Below are 12,500 nucleotides of genomic sequence, written 5' to 3'. Positions count from 1 at the left end.
AAAGCTTACAGTCCTTCCTGAAGTCGGGACAGGAACCCAGAGGCAGGCACAGTCCACAGAGGTTCACGTACCTCCTAGGACCATCAATCAGCCCAGGGTGATACTGCCCACAGCGGGCTGAGCTCTCCCACACCAGTCATTGAGAAAAATGCCCCCACTGACTTGTCTACAGGCCATTTCGATAATAGTGGTGTCTTCCCAGATGGCCCTAGTTTGTGTTGACAGAAACAAAAACCAATAAACCAGCAGACAGAAACTGGGCATGACAGTGCCCAGGTCTGTGCGGCTTTAAACTAGGAAAGTGAAAGAGGGGGTCAGAGTTCAAGGTCAGAGGCTGGAGCAGTGGCTCTGCAGTTAAGAGCACTTGCACTCCTAACCCCCGCTCCCCCAGCTGAGGACCGAACCCAGGGCCTTGTGCTTGCTAGACAAGCACTCTACCACTGAGCTAAATCCCCAACCCCGAGCACGAGCACTTGCACTCTTGCAGAGGATCCCTCCCTGCACCTGCATTAGATGCCTCTTAACCATCTGTAGCTCAAGTTCAAGGGGATCCGACACCCTATTCTGCCCTGCCCTCTGAGGACGCTGCATGCATATCACACACAGACACTTGGGCAAACACTTACACCCATAAAAATGGAAAAGGCAGCTGAAAGTTCAAGATTATTGGCTACATCGTATGAAGCCAGCCTGAGCTACTGGAAACAGGAGAGGAGAGGCTGAGACCACAGCTCAGTTGATAGTGTTCCCTTAGTAAGCATAAGACTTGGGTCAAACACTAGCAGTGCATAAATATGACCCACGTCGTAGTATAAGGGAGAAAGAGGTGGGAGAACCAAAAGTGCATGGTTATCCTTAGCCTTAGTCACATAGTTGGAGGCTAGCCTGAGCTATTTGAGACACTATCTTAAAAAAAAAAAAGGGTAACACACACACGCACACACACACACACACACACACACACACACACAGTGGGCTGGAAAAATGGCTCAGGGGTTACTGACTGCTCTTCCAGAGGTCCTGAGTTCAATTCCCAGCAACCACATGGTAGCTCACAACCATCTGTAACGAGATCTGATGCCCTCTGCTGGTGTGTCTGAAGACAGCTACAGTGTCCTCACATATAAGATAAATAAATCTTTGTGCGTGTGTGTGTGTGTGTGTGTGTGTGTGTGTGTGTGTGTGTGACCTACTAGTGACTTTGAGCTCTTTTCCTTTCACTCAGGAACCTGAGACAGGAGGATCTTGAGTTGGAGCCCAGCCTGGACAATATTGTGAGTTTCAGAATCCCGTGGGACTGGAGTGATACCTCATCTCAAGAGGAGAGAAGCCAAGTAACTTCTAGTGCTCTTCCGAAGACTTGGGAGAATCATTGATTTTTGTTTCTGTCTTATTTCCTACAGGAAACCTGGAAGACCTGCTAAAAGTATTTTCCAACTCTAACTGAGGTCCTCCGTGTTGGTCAACTGGACTTTTTGACAGTGTTTTAAGTTTACTGCTCTAGTCTTTTTTTCCTCACTAATTAATTATTAAATAAGTAGTTTCCTAGTGGGTATACCTTTTTAGGGTTTTCAATTAAAAGAGGAACAGCAAGAATGTATTTTAACTCTTCTGGCTTTTTCTCTCCCCCCACCCCCACCCCCCAGTTATTGTGGAGGTAACTGATCTCCAGTTCACAAGTATCTGGTCTCTGACATAGAGATCGATCGCAAGCCCAGGAGGGTAACTGGTTTGCTAAAGCGATTGCAGCAAAAAGCCTGAGAACCCGAGTTCGATCCTTAAAAGCCATGTTTTGAAAAGCTGGGCATAGGGCTGTAGAGATGGCTCAGCGGTTAAGAGCACCCGATTACTCTTCCAGAGGTCCTGAGTTCAATTCCCAGCAACCACATGGTGGCTCACAACCATCTGTAAAGAGATCCAATGCCCTCTTCTGGTGTATCTGAAAACAGCTACAGTGTACTTATATATAATAAATGAATAAATCTTTAAAAAAAAAAAAAAAGAAAAGAAAAGCTGGGCATAATGGCCCACACTTAAAATCCCACCCATTGGGAGGTAGAGCAGATTCCTGGGGCACACTGGCTAGCCAGCATAGCCTAACTTCTGTGTTCCAGGCCAGTGAGAAACATTATCTTAAAGAAAAAGATAGATGTGTCCTAAGGAAGCAAGATCTGTATTTTTTTTTTAAAGATTTATTTTATTTATTTCATGTATCTGAGTACACTGTTGCTGACTTCAGACACTCTTATATTTTTGGTTGTGAGCCTAGCCTTTAACGGCTGAGCCATCTCTCCAGCCCTTCAGACACACCAAGGAGGACATCAGATCTCATTACAGATGGTTGTGAGCCACCATGTGGTTGCTGGGAATTGAAGTCAGGACCTCTGGAAGAGCAATCAGTGCTCTTAACCACTGAGCCATTTCTTCAGCCCGCAATATCTATATTGATATGCACCCTTGTGCACTTGAGAGTGGGGGTGGGGGTTGGGGACCACGTGCACTCACACCACCACCACAACAGTGAATGGGGAAACCCAAGATAGGATATTGTACAAGAAAGAATTCTATCCAAATATCATTCCTGAAAGTTTGGTTTTGTTTTGGTTTAGGGGAGGGTCTATCTTTAGAGCCATAACGATTCTAAAACTTGCTATTAAACTAGGCTGGCCAAGAACTTACAAGAGATCTCCCTGCCTCTGCCTCTTGAGTGTTGAAATTAAATGTGTGCACCACACCAGGCTGAAGGGTTTTTTTTTTAAAGATATATTTATTTTATGTATGTGAGTACACCATCACTCTCTTCATACACACCTTGAAAAGGCCATCAGATCCATTACAGATGGTTGTGAGCCACCATGTGGTTGCTGGGATTTGAACTCAGGACCTCTGGAAGAGCAGTTGGTGCTCTTAACCGCTGAGACATCTCTCCAGCCCTGAAGGGTTTTTTGTTTTTGTTTTCAAGACAAGGTTTCTCTGTGTAACCCTGGCTGTCCTGGAACTGGATCTGTAAACTAGGCTGGCCTCGAACTCAGAAATCCCCTTGCCTCTGCCTTTCTAGTGCTGGGACTAAAGGTGTGGCATCAGGCTGAAGGTTTTAATCTGCGTTACAGTAGGATATTATGGGAACTGGAGCTGTAGTTAAGTTCGTAGAGTGTCTGCCTGGCATTCGCGATGCTCTGGATTCAAGCTACAGAACCTGCCTTAATTGGGCCTGTGCTAGGTAACATGTGCCTGTAATTCCAGGACTTGGAAGTAACGGGTCCAAAGATTAGAAGTTTATGGTCATTCATTGTGTGTTCAGGGCCAGGCTGGAGTTTGTGAGACCCTGTGCCAACACGAACAGTAGGCTATATTCATTCAGTAGTTGTCAGGTTCTCTTCTCTTGTTTCACAACAGTTCTTTGAAATGGGTGCTGCTGTCCCCATCTTAAAAAAAAGAGAGATTATAATAATATCCAAGTTAGCTTTTTTTTAAAAAGCCGTGTGTATGTATGTGTGATATGTATTCTGGTAACCCCAGCGGCCTGAATCTCCTGGAGCTGGAATTATTACAGTTAGTCGTAAGCTGTCTGCTGTGGATGCTCAAAACCAAGGGCAGGCCATCTGAAAGTACAGAACATACTATTACTTACCCCTGAGCTGTCTTTCCAGTCTTTTATTTAGATTTACCTCTCAATTTGGCACAGTCTAGAGTTAGCTGAGAAAGAAAGCCTCGGTGAAGAATCCCTAGGTAAGATTGTCACACCAGGGGTTGGGGATTTAGCTCAGTGGTAGAGCGCTTGCCTAGCAAGCGCAAGGCCCTGGGTTCGGTCCCCAGCTCCGAAAAAAAGAAAAAAGAAAAAAGAGAGGAAAAAAAAAAAGATTGTCACACCAACAAAAGCAGTTGGGGTGGGAGGGTGTCTTGATAACTGAGTAGAAACAACCCAGTCCACTATGGGCGGTACCATTCCCTAGGAAGGTGGCATTAGACTGTATAAACTAGCTGAACCTATCTTGGTGTCTTTAGTGGCTTTAATCTCAACACGCTGAAGGCAGACTCAGGAAGATTACTATGGGTTGGAGGCTAGCCTGGTCTACATACTGAGTCCCAGGCCAGCCAAAGCTACATAATGAAACCCTCAAACGGAACAACTAGGTCGCTGAAGTGATACAGCAAGCATCGTTCCTCTGTGGCTTCTGCTTCAAGCTCCTGCTTAAGCTCTTCTTACCCTGACTTCCTTCAAAGATGGCCTGTGTCCTGTAGGTGTAACCCAAATAAACCCTTTCCTATTGCTTCTCCCCCCAGATTATTTTCACAACAGAAAGGAAACTAGAATAGGGTGTAAGTCACATGCAGAGATCACCCAGAAGTAAACCAAATGACCTGGTGCTAGCAATTATATCCCTGTTCTTAGGGTAACAGTGACGATTTCATGTTCAATTAGACCTAGGATATATCTTCGGGGTATGATAAAATGTATGCTTAAGCTAGTCCATATTTTAACAACTCTCTCCTCTTCCTCCTCCTCCCCTTCCTCTTCTTCTTTCTCTCTCTCTCCCTCTCCTCATCCCCCTCCCCGCCCCCCCCCAAGCAAGGCCTCCCTATGTAGCCCTGGATGGCTTCAGACTCACAGAGATCCACCCATCTCTAGTAAATATTGGAATTAAAGACATGCACCACCAGGCTGGGCTTAACAGTATGTTTGAAAATGAAAAATTTTAACAGAGGCTCATTTTCCTCATGTTAATGGGTGAGTGGAGGGATTGTGGCCCTTTTCAAGAAAAAAATAATTCTTTTTTCCAAAACAGGGTTTCTGTGCGTACCCTGGCTGTCCTGCAAGTCACTCTGTAGACTGGGCTGCCTGGAATTCACAAAGATCTGACTGCCTCTGCCTCCCAAGTGTTGGGATTAAAAGTGTGATCCGGGGTTGGGGATTTAGCTCAGTGGTAGAGCGCTTGCCTAGCGAGTGCAAGGCCCTGGGTTCGGTCCCCAGCTCTGAAAAAAAGAAAAAAAGAAAAAAGAAAAAAAAAAGTGTGATCCACTTCTGCCTGTCTTCCCAGACCTTTCTTTAAAAAAAAAAAAAAAAAAAAAAGTCTAAATGCTCTGCCTGCATGTACACCGGCCTGCCAGAAGAGGGCATCCGATCCCTTTATAGTTGGCCCAGACTTGCCACGTGGTTGCTGAGAATTGAACTCAGGACCTCTGGAAGAGCAGCCAGTGCCTCTTAACTGCTGAGCCAGTCATCTTACTAGTTGTCGCCCCCGCCCTCCATCCCCCGCCCCCCAACTTATTTTTATATGTATGAGCAGCGGTTCTCAACCTGTGGGTATTTAAAAGCATATCCCAGAAATCAAGGTTATAACACAGTTGGTACAAATGCTATGTATTATGTAGTTAGCCCCCGACGTTCAATTCCAACACCACATAACCAAAACCAAGGCGAGCATTTCATCCCAGTTGTCTCTACTAAGTCGAGGACCCTCGGGAGTCTTCATTACTGCTGTTCCCTCCTCCTGAACCACTGACATCCTTAACAACGTGGCAGGGTTGGGGATTTAGCTCAGTTGCAAGGCCCTGGGATCGGTCCTCAGCACCTAAAAAAAAAATAAAAATAACAACGTGGCAGCCAGGCAGTGGTGGTTACCACCTTCGGGTTGAAAACCATTGCTCATACACATAAAATAAAAGTAAGCTTTAAAGGGGAGTCTGGGAAGCCTGGCAGTGGGGGCGCACACCTTTGGTCCCAGCACTCTGAAGGCAGAGGCCGTTGGACCTCTGTGAGTTCGAGGCCAGCCTGGTCTGCAGAGTGAATTCCGGGACAGCCAAGGCTGTTGTCACTCAGAGGAACCCTGTCTTGAAGCAACAAAACCAAAAGAAGCAAAGTCATGGCTTGCTTCCCTGAGTCATCAAGGACTCTATTCAAATGGTCCTACTGAAGAGTCCTGCCCTGGGGTGGCGTGGACAGCTCAGTGAATAAAGATACCTGCAGCCAAACAGGATGATGACCCTGAACCCTCATGATTGAAGGAGAGAAAACAGACTCCTAAAATTTGCCCTGCTGACAAGCTGCACATGTGTGAGATCCACCTGCCCACAGGTGCTGGTATTAAAGTCATGTACAACCACCTCCTGGCTCACAGATGACATTTTTAAGAGTCCTGACCTGTTCTCTCTATATTTATTTATTCATTATTTATTTATTTATTTATTCATTCATTCATTCATTATACACTATTTTGTCTGCATGTCAAAAGAGGGCATCAGATCCTAGTATAGATGACTATGAACCACCGTGTGGTTGCCTGGAATTGAACCCAGGACACTGGAAGAACACCCAGTGCTCTTAACCTCTGAGCCATCTCTCCAGCTCCCTGGTTCACTCTAAGTGTCCACCTCAAGCAGCTCTTTCTCCATGTCATCGGCATGTGACTTAGGTCAGCGTTTGTCTCCCCTTGCAACGCTGTTTCCTCTGGACTAAAACATCCCCTTCCGGAGGAAGGAGGGAAGTTTACAAATCTCAGGCCAGGCAGCCCACCAAACAAAAGATTCAACAGGTTCCCCCTTGAGGTTAATAATCCCCCTTACTTCCAGTGTTCAGAGCTGGTTGCTGGGAGATCAGGCGCTCAGGGTTATGCTTGTTTGAGGCCACCCTGGGCAAACGGAACCCTATCTGGGAAAAATAAAAGTCAATCCTTGAGGGCTAGAGAAGCAATGTGGTAGACATCTTGTGTGGAGGTGTGGAGGTGAGACCGGCAAGTCGTTGACGGAATCCAAGGGATCCAGGTTTCCTATGCCACGTTTCACACTGCAGTGGGCTTTTTATTTTATGTTTGGTTTTTCTTGAGATGGTTTGTGTAATAGCTCTGGCTGGCCTAGACTCACTTTGTAAACCAGGCTGACCTCGAACTCACGGAGATCCATCCACCTGCCTTTGCCAAGTGCTGGGATTAAAGATTAAAGGCATGCACCACCATGCCCTGCTTCAGTGGGCTTTTTGTGTCATGGTGTGTCAGTCTCTCTCGTGCCCCATTTATACTCCTCCAGGTGACTCCAGGAAACTTAGTAGTTTACCAAACCATGTCATTACATTCCCTATCTGGGACACACACACTTCCTACGCAAAGTCACACAATACCCTACCTTGAAATTTAAATCGTATAGAAATAACCTTGTTTTATTTGCTTACTATAACTCCAGCTGACATTCAATAAATTTTTTTTATAGTTGAGACAGGGCTTTACCATGTAACCTTGGCTGGCCTGGAACTTGTAGTGGACTGTATCTGCCTCTTATGTGCTAAGATTTACACATATGCGCTATAAACACGTCACACCTGGCTTTGATAAACTTCTAAAATTATCAATGCATACTTAGCCCAACTCGAAACCCGAATCCTGAACAAGCCAGCTCAGTCAGGCAACAGGGTCTGGGGATGGGGAGGAGGGAATTGAGGATTAAAGGAAAAAGAGATAATATTATAATGATCCTAGCAAGGGCTGAGGTGGCTTTAATTTCTCCCAGTCTGCTTTTATATCATTCTAGGTACATGCAAAGAATAGGTTCAGTTCCAGGTCAAGAACAAAGCAGTCTGGGGTTGGGGATTTAGCTCAGTGGTAGAGCGCTTGCCTAGGAAGCGCAAGGCCCTGGGTTCGGTCCCCAGCTCCGAAAAAAAGAACCAAAAAAAAAACCAAAACAAAACAAAACAAAAAACCAAAGCAGTCAAGGAACAAACAAGGCATAAACAAAGGTCCCATGGTATTCAGGGACTCATCAAGATGACCAAGATCTTAAGACTACTTCCTTCTAGTCCAATGCCAAGTTTTTTTTTTTTTTTAAGATTTATTTACATGAGTACACTGTAGCTATTTTCAGACACACCGGAAGAGGTCATCTCCAGCCTTCCCACCTCCAGTGCCAAATTCTTGCCAATATTCTTGACGCAGCACCAAGAGCTCTCTACAAAACCCTATATTGAAAAAAGGAGCTGATAGGCTGGAGAGATGGCTCAGAGGTTGAGAGCACTGATTGCTCTTCCAGAGGTCCTGAGTTCAAATCCCAGCAACCACATGGTGGCTCACAACCATCCGTAATGGGATCCGATGCCCTCTTCTGATCTGCAGATATATATGCAGAACACTGTGTATGTAATAGATTTTTTAAAAAGGAGCTAGAATGGGTAATGATAAATGGAAGGAATTGTCTTAATTTAACTTTAAAACTGTATTCACAGACAAGAGAAATGCATATATAAAACTCCAAATTTAGGCCTAAAACTGTCTTGTCTTGTGTGAATTTATTTTACGGCATCCACACTACTTTTTAAAACACTTTGGAAACGAAAATGCCTTTCCTTTCCGGCATGCCTGATAACTAGAGATTTGATCCTTGGTATCCATTTAAAGTCCTGATGGGCAAACTGATCTTCCTCTTATCCCCCAGTGCATGGGAGACAGCTAGGAGGGAGCAAGCTGGTTAGTTTAGTTAACGTTAGGTTAGAGTTAGGCTAGTTAAAGCAGTGGAATCAGCGAGCCCTGGATTCAGGTGAGAGATCCTACCCCAATAGATAAGGCGTAGGTTGGGGAAGATGCTTGACACAAATCTCTGTTCCCCACAGGCGGCTCCTGTTGTCCAGGAGTTGGGGACAGCACTCCATGACAGAGCACTTGCCTAGCATTTGTGAGGTCCTAGGTACAAGCTCTGAAAGTGTCAATAAAACCCATCTCAGCTCTCAGCTTTGAGTGGTGTGGAGCTCCACGTCAGTAATCATACTTTTAAAAAAAAAGAGACTGATTTATTTCTAAAGTGTAAAAGCAGAGGTTCTCAACCTGTGGGTCTCGACCCCTATGGGTGGTGAATGACCTTTTCACAGATGTCACTCACCTAAGACTATCAGAAAACACATGCTGGCCTTAGGAATTAAGACCCACACAGCTCTTCTATTCATCTCTAGATGGGTCTACAGTATTTTCCACTATACCTTCCAGCTGGGTCTGGTGCTGCCGGCCTTTACCCCAGCATTCCGGAGGTGGAGGCAGGGGGATTTCTGAGTTTGAAGTCAGCCTGGTTTATGAAATAAGGCCTGGAGTTAGAGGGTTGTGAGCAGCCAAGTGGGTGCTCAGAATTGAACCTAGGTCCTCTGGAAGAGCAGCCCGTTCTCTTAATTGCTAAACCATCTCTCTAGGACCAAGATTTATTTTTATTTTTAATCCATGTGTAAGCGTGTGTCTAGGCAAATGTGTGAGAGTTCCCAAGGGAGTCAGAAGAGGGAGGGCATCGGCTCCCCTGGAGGTAGAGGGCTAGGTCATCATAAGAGCATATGCCTCAATCTACACTTGGGCTCTCTGCAAGAGCCCCAAATGCTGTTACCTGCTGGGCGGTCTCTCCAGCCCTCTCACACACGTCTTAGGAAGACAGGGCAGAGCGGGGATAGATAAGGAGTTTGGAGTTGCTGTTTCAATTAGGAGTGATATGTTCCTTTTCCTCATTCAGACTGAATACGAAAGACGTCAAGAGCAGATGGCTCAGTGTGTGTGCTGGAGACCTAGGGGAGTACGCTGGGATTAGGAAAGACTTTTAAATGGGAGGTAATAAGAGTAGCTTAAATGCTAGCAAGAAAGAACTACTGGGTGAGAAGGGAGTGATTAAAGGAATACTAGGGAGTAGCGGAGAAGGCAGCGAGAGAGGAGACCCCTGAAGGAGGAATTGCGTCACTCCCATCTCCCCCCCCCTCGTGCTGGAAACAGATCTTTAATGGGCTAGGCAAGGTCTTCCCACTAAGTCACGCCCCCACCCCCTCCTGGCCTTTGGTTACAACAGAAGAGAGCATTACGGTGAAATTCAAGGCCAAAAAGTGCAAGGTAGAAGTCAGGTAAGGTAGCAAATTCCTGTTAATCCCAGAGCTCCGGAGGCAGGAGGATCAGGTTTTCCAGGTCATCCTCAGCTGCATAGCAAGATGGAGCCAGCCTAGGCTGTCTCAAAATCAAAGACAAAAGCTGGCGAGAGACATTGTCATTTCAGAAGCGTCAATGGTCCAGTGAAGGGTAGCGTATATAATCACATTAGGCAGCGGGTCCACGTGATTTTATTTTGTGTGAGAGTGTTTTGCCTGCCTATATGTCTATACACCACATGTGGCAGTGCTTGTAAAGGAATGGGATACCCTTGAACCAGAGTTCCTGATGGTTGGAAGCCACCCTTTGCTGGGTGCTGAGAATCGACCTCAGGTTCTCTGAAAAGAGCAAGCCAGTCTTTTTAAGCGCTCTCTCCAGCTAGTTCTCCAGCTCTACGTGATCTTATTCTTGCCCTCCTCCCACTGTCAGCAGACTGGAAGGTCCAGTTGCTCCTTCTCTTCCCCCATCGCCTTCCATAAAATATTGCGTCTGCAGACGGCAGCTGTTGTTAAACTTCGCCTACAGCAGATAAGCGGGAGGCGCATGAGCAGTGACCTTACCTTTTATACCCGTCCAGGCTCCGGCAGTGTGTAGGTGGGTAGTACCCGGCAGCAGTTTTCCACATCATCCGTTCACTTTTCTAGTGGAGTGCCCCAGGGAGACTTTCACTCTTTTTTTTTTTTTTTTTTTTTTTTTTTTTTTGGTTCTTTTTTTCCGGAGCTGGGGACGGAGAGACTTTCACTCTTGACACAATGTTTCAATTTCGTGAGATTTAATCTAGCATCTTTGGGGGTAGACTTGTGGTAAATTTCACAGGGTGGATTAGCTCCTTGACTCATACTGATTCTTCTCTGACATTCTATCTTAGGACTGTGTCCTCTCTAAGGCGACACGGACTTCTCTGCGAAATGAATCACTTCTTGGGCATTCATCCTTTCTCACCTTAGGAACAGTAGCTGTTTTTGTCTAGTAGCATAAGCTAATGGTTCTCAACCTAGGGGTCGCGACCCCATACTGTATAATGACTTTCTTTCTCTCCTTTCTTTCTTTCTTTCTTTTTTTTTTTTTTTTGGTTCTTTTTTGCGGAGCTGGGGACCAAACCCAGGGCCTTGCGCTTCCTAGGCAAGCGCTCTACCACTGAGCTAAATCCCCAACCCCAAATGACTTTTTCTTAATGGTTACACAGTAGATATTCTGTATATCAAATATTTCCATTGCAGTTCACAGCAGCAGCAGCTGCAAGATACAGTTAGGAAATCGCAACAAAGACAGTTTTGTATGTGTGTGGGGGGGATGTCAAAACAACATGAGGTACTATCTTAAAAGCTTGAAGCATTAGGAAGATTGAGAACCACTGGTGTAGACGTTAGTGTTTAAAAATTAATTAATTCATGGCTGTGGGAATGAACCCAGGGCCTAATACATGATTGCTCTATCTGAAGTACATTTCAGCCAAACTTTTTATCTTCTTTTGCCTCCTGAAATGCTGATATTATAGGTGTGTGTTACCAAGCCTACTTTAAGGCTATATGCCTCTCTCTCTCTCTCTCTCTCTCTCTCTCTCTCTCTCTCTCTCTCTGTATAGCCCTGGTTCTGGCCTAGAGCTTACTATGTACTTAAGGCCAGTCTCAAACTTACAGAGATTGCCTGGCTCTGCCTCTTGGTGTTGAGACAGCTGTCTCTGTCTTGGCTGCTCTGGAACTCTCTATGTAGACCAGGCTGACCTAAAACTCACAGAGATCCCCCTGCCCCCATTTCTAGGGCACTAGGATCCACACACTCAACATGATGTGTGTGCACCGTCCCCAAAAGGAAATAAGTTAAAATGTAATTTACAAGGACTAATCTAGGGCTGGAGAGATGGCTCAGCGGTTAAGAGCACCGGCTGCTCTTCCAGAGGTCCTGAGTTCAATTCCCAGCAACCACATGGTGGTTCACAACCATCTGAAATGAGATCCGATGCCCTCTTCTGGCCTGCAGGCAGAATACTGTATACATAATAAATAAATATTAAAAAAAAAAAAAAGAAGAGCTCTGACTGCTCGTCATAGAGGTCCTGAGTTCAAATCCCAGCAACCACATGGTGGTTCACAACCATCTGTAATGGGATCCGATCCCCTCTTCTGGTGTGTCTGAAGAGAGCAACCGTGTACTACTCACATACAATAAAGGAAGGAAGAAAGTCTTAAAAAAGAAAAGAAAAGAAAAGGGGTTGGGGATTTAGCTCAGTGGTAGAGCGCTTGCTTAGCAAGCGCAAGGCCCTGGGTTCGGTCCTCAGCTCCAAAAAAAAAAAAAAAAAAAAAAGAAAAGAAAAGAAAAGAACTGCTATATCTGAGGAAGATTCGGTTGGGAACAGCCAAGAACAGTGTGACTCACGCCCTAAGGTGTTTCCAGAAGGTGAGTACAATGAAGACAGGACCAATGACATTCCTTTATGATTATGACTATGTCCTCGTTTTTTGACTTCTGACTGAGCATTGGCGTTTCTAGGAGTTGTGGATTCTGCCTTTACTGTCGATTGATTTTTCCAGATTATCAGTGGTTTTCACTTTTTACCAGTAATAGTATACACATATGTGGCTCCCCCCCCCTTTTTTTTGGAGCTGGGGACTGAACCCGGGGCCTTGTGCT

The 12,500-nt window shown here is 45.5% G+C and overlaps 1 protein-coding gene across 2 annotated transcripts in view; it reads left to right on the top strand.

Moving 5' to 3' along the window:
• Nupr2 (nuclear protein 2, transcriptional regulator) overlaps positions 1-1,600 on the top strand; it is a 3,159-nt gene extending 1,559 nt beyond the window's left edge. The window contains exons 2-3 of one of the 2 annotated variants that reach the window (NM_001134570.1): positions 1,226-1,274; positions 1,404-1,599. The gene's annotated coding sequence lies outside the window, so the exon portion shown is untranslated. Of the gene's footprint in view, positions 1-1,225 lie in introns of both variants that reach the window. The other variant, XM_063271496.1, reaches the window with a different exon arrangement.
• The last annotated feature ends 10,900 nt before the right edge of the window (positions 1,601-12,500 follow it).

This window comes from Rattus norvegicus, chromosome 12 (assembly GCF_036323735.1).
Source record: "Rattus norvegicus strain BN/NHsdMcwi chromosome 12, GRCr8, whole genome shotgun sequence".
Taxonomy (NCBI): domain Eukaryota; kingdom Metazoa; phylum Chordata; class Mammalia; order Rodentia; family Muridae; genus Rattus; species Rattus norvegicus.
This window is presented reverse-complemented; position numbering and strand designations above follow the sequence as displayed.